This window comes from Haplochromis burtoni, unplaced genomic scaffold, assembly GCF_018398535.1.
Source record: "Haplochromis burtoni strain Fernald_Lab_line unplaced genomic scaffold, NCSU_Asbu1 Contig_6, whole genome shotgun sequence".
Lineage (NCBI taxonomy): Eukaryota > Metazoa > Chordata > Actinopteri > Cichliformes > Cichlidae > Haplochromis > Haplochromis burtoni.
Window position 1 is genome coordinate 4,175,974 of NW_024582367.1, and position 11,416 is coordinate 4,187,389.

An 11,416-nucleotide genomic window follows, 5' to 3' on the forward strand; every position below is an offset into this window, starting at 1 on the left:
ACGCACACCAAATGTTTACTTTTGTACTTAACATAGAGGTGGGAAACATTTGGCCAGAAGGTGGCAGACTTAATACCTTCATAAACAGTTTAAACTGAATTTATTATTATATTATTTTTGCATGTGGTACAAAAACTTCTGGACTGTTATAATTAAATATGTCCTCCAATTAATTACATCTCCACTTCAATCTCCAGCTGAGGTGCTTAGTTTTAATCTCCTCTGTGGTGTAGATTTTGTTTTCCTACTGGGAGGGGGTGTTTTCTCTGGCTTCTACTCACTGGTCCCAGATCTAACTAAAAAGCTTTGCAAATTAATGACCCCAGAGGGGTTGTACCTACATGTTTTTACTTTGGCATTCAGGCACTGTGGAAAGACAGGATTAGTTTAAACATCTAAAGGGGTTAAGGAGCATGTAGACAATTTTGGGGCTTCATAAAGGTTTTTTACCGTCACCTTTTCCTCTTTCAGTATGAGATAAAGACTAAGGCAAAGCTGGAGGTTATTATTACAGACGAGATGCTCTGGCTCATGATTCACCCTCATTGAACTCATGTGTTTGGTCTTCCAGCGAGATGAGTGTGATTAAATTTCCCCACTGCAAACGCTGCACCACAGACAAAGACATCACTGGGACCACAATGAGTGACTCCACCTTTAGCCTTCTGGTCTATAGTTTTTCCTGCAAAGTAAGTTGCCACTCCAGGACATTTTGTATCCTTCATGCCACTGAGTGCCTGTAGTTGTGCACGTATTTAAGATTTTCTGCATCATATTAGATCATATTTGTCTTTCTTATCAGTTTTCCCCTGTCTTGGGCCATTCAGCCTACACATAGAATAAAACTATATAACAAAAACAAGATATAACGGGAGAAAAGGACTACAAGTAATGATTATTATGGATAATCTGTTACATCCTTAATTAACAATTCAACTAAACTAAGTGCTAAAACGCTTAGAGGTTTGTTTTTGTTTGGCCAAACCTCTAAAAGATTCACTTTTCTATGACAAAAGATTAAGGAAAATAGATAAAAATAGACTTGTAAACAAGAATAAAAGCTTAAGAAATCATTTGTTGCGCCTCTAGAGTTGGTAACAAAATAGAAAACTAAACAGATGAATAAAAAATTGATTAGCAACACAAGGAAATTATTTGAAAACTGAGCACTGATGTTATTGAGCTTGTATACCTAGCTGAAATGTGTGTGGGTGGAATATACATAGCTACAAGTGATATAAAGGAGTAGGTAGCATACTTGTTATGGCTTGTAATGCCCCGAAGGTGCTGGAGACAAGGAGTGCAGGAATCACTTTCCCTCTGTTTGCATAGACACTCACTCACTTAACAGTGAAATATGTTTACCTTTGATCTACATCAGGTTGGACATGGGTTTAAGAATGGTAACATTAACAACAGAGAAACAAAAAGGTGGTTAAAACTCCAGAAGAAGCGAGTGCATTATTTTAATGAGACCTGTTTTGTCAAAGTTTTCTTTAGGTTAGCCACACTATAGAGTAAAATTACTTGTTTGTTATGGTTAATTTAATCTTCAAAGGTACTAGTCATAACGTAGACTACTATACTGAAATACAATATGTTCCTATGATCCAGAAAATGTTGCATGCATAAGTAAGTACAGTATCAGCTGATGGCTGAGATGATGCTCCCCACATGTCCCATGGGCAAATTTCAAAGGGTATTCTTTACAAAACCAAGGAGATTATAATTGCCTTGAGGACTAGCTATCAGCAACATGTCCCACTGGCTATCTGGAACTCTCAGGTGGAGACGGTCCTTGGGAGTTCATCTGACATTCATGCAAACCTCCAGTGATGACAACACAGTCGTCATCATGAAAGCTCAACAACGCCTTCACTCCCTCTGCAGGATGAAGAAGGTGGATCTCCCCATCCTAGTCCTGACCATATTTCACAGAGGCACCATAAACTGGAGAAGAAACAGAGAGCTGCTGAGAAAACTGCTGCCTCACATGCTGCCACATATTCAGGACATCTAGTCTTGAGGGCTGTAGATGCGGAGCAGTCAGGACTTCACTCACCGTTCACATAACTTTGTCACACTCAAGGAGCCCGCAAGGAGACACAGAAGTTTCAGATCAAGTACCAATAAACTGCTAAATAGCTCTCTTCCTACAGTAACATGACTGCTTAACCAGAGAATGTGAACAGATATTTTTTTAGCTTGCAGTAATATTTATAACAATTAAACACTGATTATACTTGTTGTTGTTTAGAACATTTTACCTGACACTGATATGTGAAACCCTGTCCGTCTCAGGATGCACAGGCGTGCACTTAAATAGAATCACAGAGGTTGTGAATATATGCTAGTATGCTGCTTTTAATTGAGCTTTGAGATAAATTATATTTTAAAATGTGCCTTGCATAGAAGATAATGTAATAACTTCGATGAATGCATCTATACTGGTATATAGAATGTTTTTGTGCGACTAACCAAAAATCCTTGAGCCTGTTTTCATTTTTTTTCCTTAAAGTTTTGTTTCCGAAGCTGAAGTCGCAGTGCAGAGCATAGTACAGCCAGCCCTGCAGCTGTAAGTGCTTCCAGATGCTTAAAGAATTGAACTCATGTGTGGGACAGAACAAAAAGATGTTTCCCTCATTTATCCAAGTTATCCCCTGTTGCCGTCCCCTTTCTTTTGCTTTTTTCAAATACATTTGTAGAACATAACATTTAGACATTAAAATGTAAAAAGAAGAAGCACTTTTCTAAAGCAATGACATCAGAAGAGATATCAAGAGAAAGGTTTTGAAATAAAAAAGAATCCTGGTTAGAAGTGGGAGGAGTGCTGCAGGGCTATAATCTTTTCTTACACTTTACTGCTGTGAACGACACAATAAAAACCTCTGCACGTGACCAGAACTGCACTGCATAAAAAATGACAGCCCTGCTTCGAAGTGCAAAGACAAACTGTAGGATTTCATGGTGTGGCGAACGTCTGCCTGCAAAAAAGTCCCATAGACAAGTCAAACAGAGTTGGGTGGGATCGAGGCTGGGTTTAATGGGTGGGAGAAGGTGGAGACCGACACTAGGTCTGCACTGCTACCTCGTGAACTCTGATGATGCCCCAGGGTGGCTACTTTTTTTTTGACTGGGTGCTCCTCTTCCTCTCACTGATGTTAAAGGGGAAGCGGGAGGGGGAGTGAAGAGAAATCAAGAACTTCAGCAATGCACAAGACAGGTAGAGACAGGACCGAAATGAAAGAGAGAGGGAGCGAGAGAGAGAGACTACAAAATGTGTTTGTCGAAGTCAAGAGTGAGGATATATATGGTAGAAAAAGACAAACAGATCAGGTGTAAATAATAAAGTCTTGAGCTGCAATATGTGTTTACTGGTAGTTCATGCCTGTGCTTCTACAACTGCAAGTAGAGCGAAGAAACAGCAGAATATGATATTAAACTACATCAATCTTTCTATTGCAGATGATAGGGAAAGCAGATTGCATTCAGTAATGGTGTCTTGTAAAGCGGCTGAGCTCCAGGAAAACTGTGCAAAGGAGGAATGCAGACTGCTGAGTGTCTCGACATGTTGAGAGGGAGAGCAGCAGTGGACGGAGAGGAGTCCAGCGCTGGAGTTTTACACACTCCAGAATCTCATGTCTATGATCTCTACGGATGAAAAGCTTTTAAAAGTCTTAGCATGATATCTTCCTTGATATCACAGAAGCCAGTTCGTAATCTCAAGATTTTTATTTACATGACCCAGATTGTTATGGTGTCACACATTGTAATATAAAGAGTCCTAAAGGCTCAGCCTAAAACAGTAATTAAAATCTGAAGGCGCAGGAAGCTTTGGATAGATGTGGGTGGCCACCATCGTTATCAGGTTAAGTACAAGCATTGAACTTAATGAAAAGTTTTCCCCCTGATGTAATTCCACCACCTGAAGCTGACGCACCCACTTTTATTCTAACATTTAAGTTTCTTTTACCTTAGCACTAAGTGACATCACATTTTAATAAATGTCATCTGAGTATTGTATCCTGTTAAACTACCATCAAATTCTTTCCTGGGTTAGACAATGTGCTTTAACTAGGACCATCTGTTTTAAATGAAGCCAGATCTTCGATGCATTGCAAAGATGATTCATTCTGTTCAGACTCTCCCTCACAAAAGGTTTCCTTTGCTCAGCGATCGTGCGCTAAGGAGCATATTTTAAAGCATAATTTGTTCTTCTCTTCACGCACCTTCTTTTCATATACCTTTTCTTTTTAAATGGTGTAGTACTGCATCAATAACAAAGCAGAACTAACACTAGAAACGCGGGCATCAGGGGGTAAAATAGGCACATAGTTATCCCCCATCACCATAAACTGATCAAATTCAGTTCTGCCCGAACTGCTCCTCCTTCCCTTCTCCCCCCCCCTCTGGTCGATTTTAAGATTTTAGTTTTTTGTTCCTCCTCTTTGCTCCTAAGCCAAGTATACTCCCTTTGTTGATGTGGCAGGCCTGGGAAATGAAGAGTTGATGCTTCATGTTAGGCAAAGACAAGCACCTCCTCTCCTTTTTTTTTCACCCCTCTTTTGCTTGCAAACGTGGACAAAAAAGAAAAAAAAATAGATCATTTGGTAAGCTACCACAATGACACAAAATGTCAGGTTTAGGAGACGGTTCGTGGTGGCCAACATATATGAGCTACGCACCAGCAAAGTCTGTGTCTGGTCTTCTTTATTTGAACATCTTTGGCTTTATCTAAAAGAAAAAAGGACACCAATTTGAGTTTAGCAGACAGAAACAGTCTTACAAATTTAACTCTCTGGGGCTATCAGTAAAAACTGATCCTTAAATGTTATCAGTATATGATCTGATTTCCATCTACAGTACAAATCATTAGCCAGGAAAAAATGACAAGACTTTACTTCCAAAGCTGCCAGCATGTGAATTCATCCAGGGGAGCTAATAAATGACAGAGCAAGGTGCTTTTCAAAGCCAGTGAACTAGTTTTCAGTGAGTTTCCGTGATGTGGGGAGAGGGCGAAAGAGGGAGAGCACAACCAGACATCTTACATTTCATTCCAAAGCACAGCTGAACACAAACCAGGGAGGGACATGACGCTAATCTAAATATGGGCAACCGACTGGAGCCAATCAGACTGTGTCCATCCGTTTTTTTACCCACCCACTCCCGACTCACCCTCATCTCCCTGCACTCATTGTAGTTCAACACATGACGTGGAGACCTCAAACGCTGCTGCTTTTTCTTACCATCCCTAATCTTTTTGGCTCAGAGTCTCTCTTCTTGACTATACAGTAGTTCATGGTATTTCCTCCAAAAAAAGTCAGTGTCTGTATCACAGCTGAGTGGCTCTTCTATTGCACCAGACGCTTCAACCCAAATCTTTATGTAGCTTACCTTTCTGTATTAATTTTCATCATCAGAAATGAAAGCTACTGTTTATAGAATGAAAATAAATTAGAAATCAGTCATGAACTTGCTGCTACAGTAAATAATATGTCGATGTTTACTTTGAGCTGTGATGTGGAACCTTGACTCTCATCGGTCGAACTGGAGCTAAATTTTGCAACGTGTGCTTTTCTTTTATGTTTACTCCTGTTAAATTTGAGTAATGCTCCCCTGATAAGATCGAACAGCAGCCAGCATCACATTAAATTTGTCTTTCTTATTAACCAACAGTAGGTTTTAAAAACGTCATGTGTTTATACCCATCTGGGCACAGTCATTTTGAAAAAGGTTAAAGCACATAACATATAGCACCTGGCTGCAAGGATGCAGTCCTGTCAGCATTTCATAAAGCTTAATTGCCCCCTCTCTGTGTTCTCCATGTGGTGTTGCAGCCCCAGCACTCAAAAGGCTTCAGACAGGCAGGGGGTAAGGGTTTACACATTCATGGTTTGACTGAGAACACAACAAGCTGCTCCTGTTTAAGTGCATGTAAAACCTGCTGCCCCATCTTTGTTAGTTGTACCCTGCTACCTGCCGTATGCTACCCATTAGCTGAGGAGAAGCAGGCTGCTTTATGGAGCTGTGCCACTGGGGAGTCTGATCTTGACCACGTTTAATCAGCTGAATAACCAGAAAAAGGCCCGTGGCAACAATCAGCACTTTAGCTCAGGTACTAAAGACCCCAAACACTATTCCGGATTTAATCCAAATCAGTTTACATTTAGTCAGACACTCCTTCGAGGGCGATAAGCTTAATTCCATCTTAAATACTGAAATTTTTTCCCCACCAGTATCATTAAAATGTGCTAGTCTCCAAGCTGCAGTGAAACTGTGGATCACAGCCCACCTCACTTGCTTCAGCCTTCTTTAGAGCCTGTCTGTTGTGGGTCTTTTTATTCTTGTGTGCTTTTTAGAAAACATAATTTGGTGATTTCAATCAAAATGCTCAAGAAAAAAAAAGAATAATGAGCAAAAATTGGCTCCAACTGAGAAACCAAAAGATGCTGCACATTTGTACGGTAGCAACCTGTCAGTCACAAGTTAAAGATAAGATAAGATAAGATAAGATGACCTTTATTAGTCCCACAGGTGGGAAATTTGTTTTGTTACAGCAAAAGTGCAAAGTTATGTAGCAGAAATTAGAAAACACTGGAATGCAATAAAATAAAATAAAATAAAATACTATATACAATAGAATAAAATAGAATAGAATTGAATAATATATACAATAGAATAAAATAGAAATACAAATACTATGTACAACTGAGTAAGAAAATACAAAAGTACAACTTCGTCAGAAGAAGAATTGCACATATAGCATATAGAATTGCAGCAGTCTTATTGCACGTGTGAGGGTTTGATCAGCTGCAAAAGTCTTTGTTGTGGAGTCTGACAGCAGTGGGGAGGAAAGACCTGCGAAATCTCTCCATCCCACACCGTGGGTGCCGCAGTCTCCCACTGAAGGAGCTGCTCAGTGCTGTCAGAGTCTCTTGCATGGGGTGGGAGATGTTGTCCAACAGGGGTGACAGCTTAGCCGCCATTCTCCCGTCACTCACCACCTCCGCTGGGTCCAGAGGGCATCCTAGAACAGAGCTGGCCCTTCGGATCAGCCTGTTCAGTCTCTTCCTGTCCCCAGCAGAGATGCTGCCGCCCCAGCAGATCACACCATAGAAGATAGCTGAGGCCACCACAGAAAAGAAGGTCTTCAGGAGTGGGCCCTCCACTCCAAACGAGCCTCAATGTCCATACCTTGGATGTTCAGTGGTTGCAGTGGAGGATGCTTGTGCCTGCAGAAGTCTACCACCAGCTCCTTGGTTTTACTGGCATTGATCTGGAGGTAGTTCTGCTGGCACCAGTCCACAAAGGGCACACCAAAATGGTTCATGTTCGCAAACCACAAGACGTCTGGAACAATGTCCTTTGGACAGACAAGACCAAACTAGAGATGACTGGCCATTATTCACGTCATTACTTTTAGGAAACTGTCAGCACGGTGGTGGAAAGGTAAAATTTTATGCTTGGTTGTCATCCACAGCATGTGGGCACCTTGAAGTCATCGAGTCGACCGTGAACTCCTCTTTATACAAAAGTATTGAAGAGTCAAATGTGAGACCATCTGTCCAACAACTAAATCTTGGCCCAAATTGCAACAGGACAATAATCCCAAGCACAGCAGCAAATCTAGGAGAGAGTGGCTGAAATGGCTCACTTAAAGTCTGGCAAACCTCAGTGAACTGAAGCAAAGTAAAGAAGTGTGGGCAAAAATTCCTACACAATGATGTGCCAGACTGATAAAGTCATATAGAAAAGAATTACTTCAAGCTTCTTCTGCTAAAGGCAGTTCTATGCTACAGGGTGTTAACTTTTCAGGGGGACTAAAACAATTGATGATTAAACCTTAATTTACACATGAAACAACTGAATGTGGAACACACTTACCAAAACTTCCCAAGCCACTTTTCTAAGTAGGTGCATAGTAAAAAAAAAATCAATGTAGACATTATATGAGAGCACATCTGCAAGAGCGATGAAAGGGGCCACAGATTTCTATATCAGTTTTCCACTAACAAAAACAAACCCCTACAGTGCAGCCATATTTAGTCTTCAGTAGGGGCCTTTGAGACCTTTAGTCACCTACTACACATTTTGCCAGGGCCTCAAAGTGGTTTAAGGCTCCTAATTAAAAAACAGAAGCACCTGAAGCTACTGTAAAACACGCAGGGGTACTGAAATACCTAAAAAAAGCCCTTGATCTTCTTAGTTCTTAATTAATGATGGCAGCAAAACAGCCTCTCTTAAACACTGGCTTGCTACTGTGAGGGCCCTTGCTTGCTTGCTTTAATAAACACTTTAATAAAAGCTTTTTTCTTTCAAACAAGCCTGCTTTTTGATGTGTTTGAAAGCAGAGGTTCCCAAATTCGTTTTATAATAAAATATATTAAATGTGTATCCAAAAGCGATACAGAGGAAAAGATAACTTTGTCAAACTGTGAGCAGCACAAACTGAATATTTCACATCTGTCTTCAGCAAGGAGGATTTCCAGCTAGACACTTGTTTTAGTCTGCTATCGATCTGACAGTTGGCTTCTACACTGACAATGTTCGCTCAGGTTGCAGCACCAGCATCCAAAAACATCTGGATTTGTCACTCTTGGACACAGTCGTGGCTCAGCCATTAAAACACATCTTTTATGACTGGAAAAGAAATTAGGCAGACGACACTGTAGAAGAGCAAAAGAACACTGTGTTTGGAAAAGTTTGAGGGGATTTCTGTACCTGTATTTGGACATATCTGCTGTTAGGTGGAACAAATTTGTGTTTAGCTGACAAATTATAGCACTGTGTCTGTTATTTTGCCATTTTCAAAGTCTGTCAGGTGGCTTCTAGTGTTGATCAATGAAAATCTCAAACAATAACAAATGTGAGGTATGAACTCACAGATTCAAACTTAAATCTTTGATGCCTTTCTTGCAGGCTAACACTGCTGTAGATAACCATTTTAGACACGTGACGACCAACCATGTGATGTTAACTCATGGTGATGACAATTCAAGTGAATAGAGCCTCAGTGACACAAATTGCATTTGTAGTTTGAATGGAAGACTTGTCTACAAGCACTGGCCAGCTCATCTCCAAGCTGCAGTGAAACTGTGAAAAGTGCATCACCAACTAGAAACATTACTTTGAAGGTGAACCTTTTTAATTTCCAGTTTGGCTTGCACTTGGCACTGCTAGTATTTAGCGAAAATACATGAAAAACTAAAAGTAAAACTGGGACAGTATGGTAGGAACCAAAGCAGGTTTTTGGTGAAGCACCTTCCTTGCAACTGAAGCCCACTCATCGAAAAGTGTCCCCAAATGTCTACATTACCCTAACATTCAAGCAAGATGAGACAGAGGAGGAGGCGGTAAAGCAAGTCTTTACCATTCCTTCCTTCAGTGCTCTTCATTTTTCTGTCTGCCTCTCCTCTTCCACCCATTTCTTCTTCTTCTCACTCTCTTGACTCATCCAGGCAGCAGACCAAGTATAATAGGAGACAGGAAAGAAAAGTCCACAGCAGCTGAGTGCGTGGGGCCAAGAACCAAGCCCAGTGGCCCTTTTTTTCTCTCCATACTATAACCCTCTAATTTCGCATTTATTTTAGGATGAAAGTTTATTGAGCTCAAGTCTGGCTGCAAAGCCAAAATCCTGGGAGTCACTGTGACACTCACTGCTCTCTCCACTCATCTATGGCTTTTTGATCAGAGGGCAGAATGATTTTGCTGCAACGTCTCTGAGGAAATGGTGTCAAAGTTAAATCTAGTGTGGGATAGAGGAATGTGGAAAATGACAGGTGAACAACTACATTAAAAGACTGGCTTTTTCCTTTTTTCCCCTGTGAAATCACATGATCTCCCACTGCACACTCCTTTGGAATCTGGGGCTCCAAAGAAGACACTGTTTTTGTTTTTATCTGGCATTATAATGGAAGCAGTTAAATGCAGAACTGCAGGGAGAACAGCCGTTTCAGTTACAATTCCAGTTGGTACATGGGATTGTAAAGAACATAAAGAATCAGTAGGAATTTCAGCAAACTCACCTTGTTCCAAAGTGATCCAGGTGTACATGCAACATAACTGTACATTCAGGTGAAGAGAATGAGGGGAAAAATTATAGTTTCGTGTTGTAATGATGGGGCTGACTGGTCCTTACTGTCATTGAACACCAATGATAGGAGGAAGTATTATTGGAGCCGTTGTTCACTGTAATTCACGCATTTTATATACTTCATACTTACAGCTGTTGTTAAAGAATGCATACATTCATTCACACTGTACAATAACACCTGGATGTATTTTACATTCATTCTCACAAATGAGGGATTGCTGTAGCAGCTGGTCAGGCACTTTTTCCTCAGTCACAATTATCTCAGCAGTGCACACCTTTGTAAAGACATTCATGATACCCAAAGGCTAGATGCTAATGACATAATGAGTTTTTTTTAGCACTTCCATTCGGATTCTGGTTTAGAGCCAATGATTTATATTATAAATATATAGCAGCACTTTTAGGAATCACCCTCATTGGGTCAAAATATTTATTTGTCAAATATTTACTTACTAAGCAAAAACCTATAAACCTATATACTGATCTGAATACTATCTGAATACAAATGCTTGCATATTACTATGCTAAAGTAAGATTGTGAACCTTACTAAAACTTAAATGCTGTGTCTGAAACTGAAACCACGTGTGTGGAGTTTACGTGTTGTCCATCTGGCTTTACATGCAGGTTAAACTGTGGCTCTTTTTCCAATTCTTTGCCTTTTGTCCTGTCGTTCTCTCGTCGGTTCTCTTTACCCTCAACTCCAACCAGTCACAGCAGATGGATGTCCCTCCCTCAGCCTGTTTCTACCATAGACTTCTTCCTGTTAAATGGGAGTTTTTCCTCCCCATTGTCATCAAGTTGTTGCTCATAGGGGGTCATGTGGCTGTTAGAGTTTCTTTCTAATATCATAAGCTCTTTACACTACAACATAAAGCACCTTGAGACAACTGTTGTTGTGACTAGGCGTTGTATTAACAAAACTCAACTGAATCTTTCCTCCTGCTCAACGGAGGCTGTTATAGTACGGAAAGTACAGATGGCAGCGATACCAAGTACTGTCTTAAAGCCTAACAGTTCAATACACAACCAAAGTAGTACTCCTAACCAAAATTAGACTGGAGCTTCCTCTTGAGTGAGAATACATAATACAGACCACAGTGCAATATGTGGCTAGAAGACTCAAGATCAGGCTAATCAATCCAAACACTCCCTCACCCTGCAACCACTCTGCACCATTCAATGAACGCCTAAATGCCTGTATTGTTATAGATCATTTACAGCGCAACCTTCCTACGCTACCACTTTCATTCTCCATACTTCCTCCGCAGCCAACATCTGAAAGCTGTTAGTCCTTTCAGGGTGACACAGAAGGCAGGCATAAA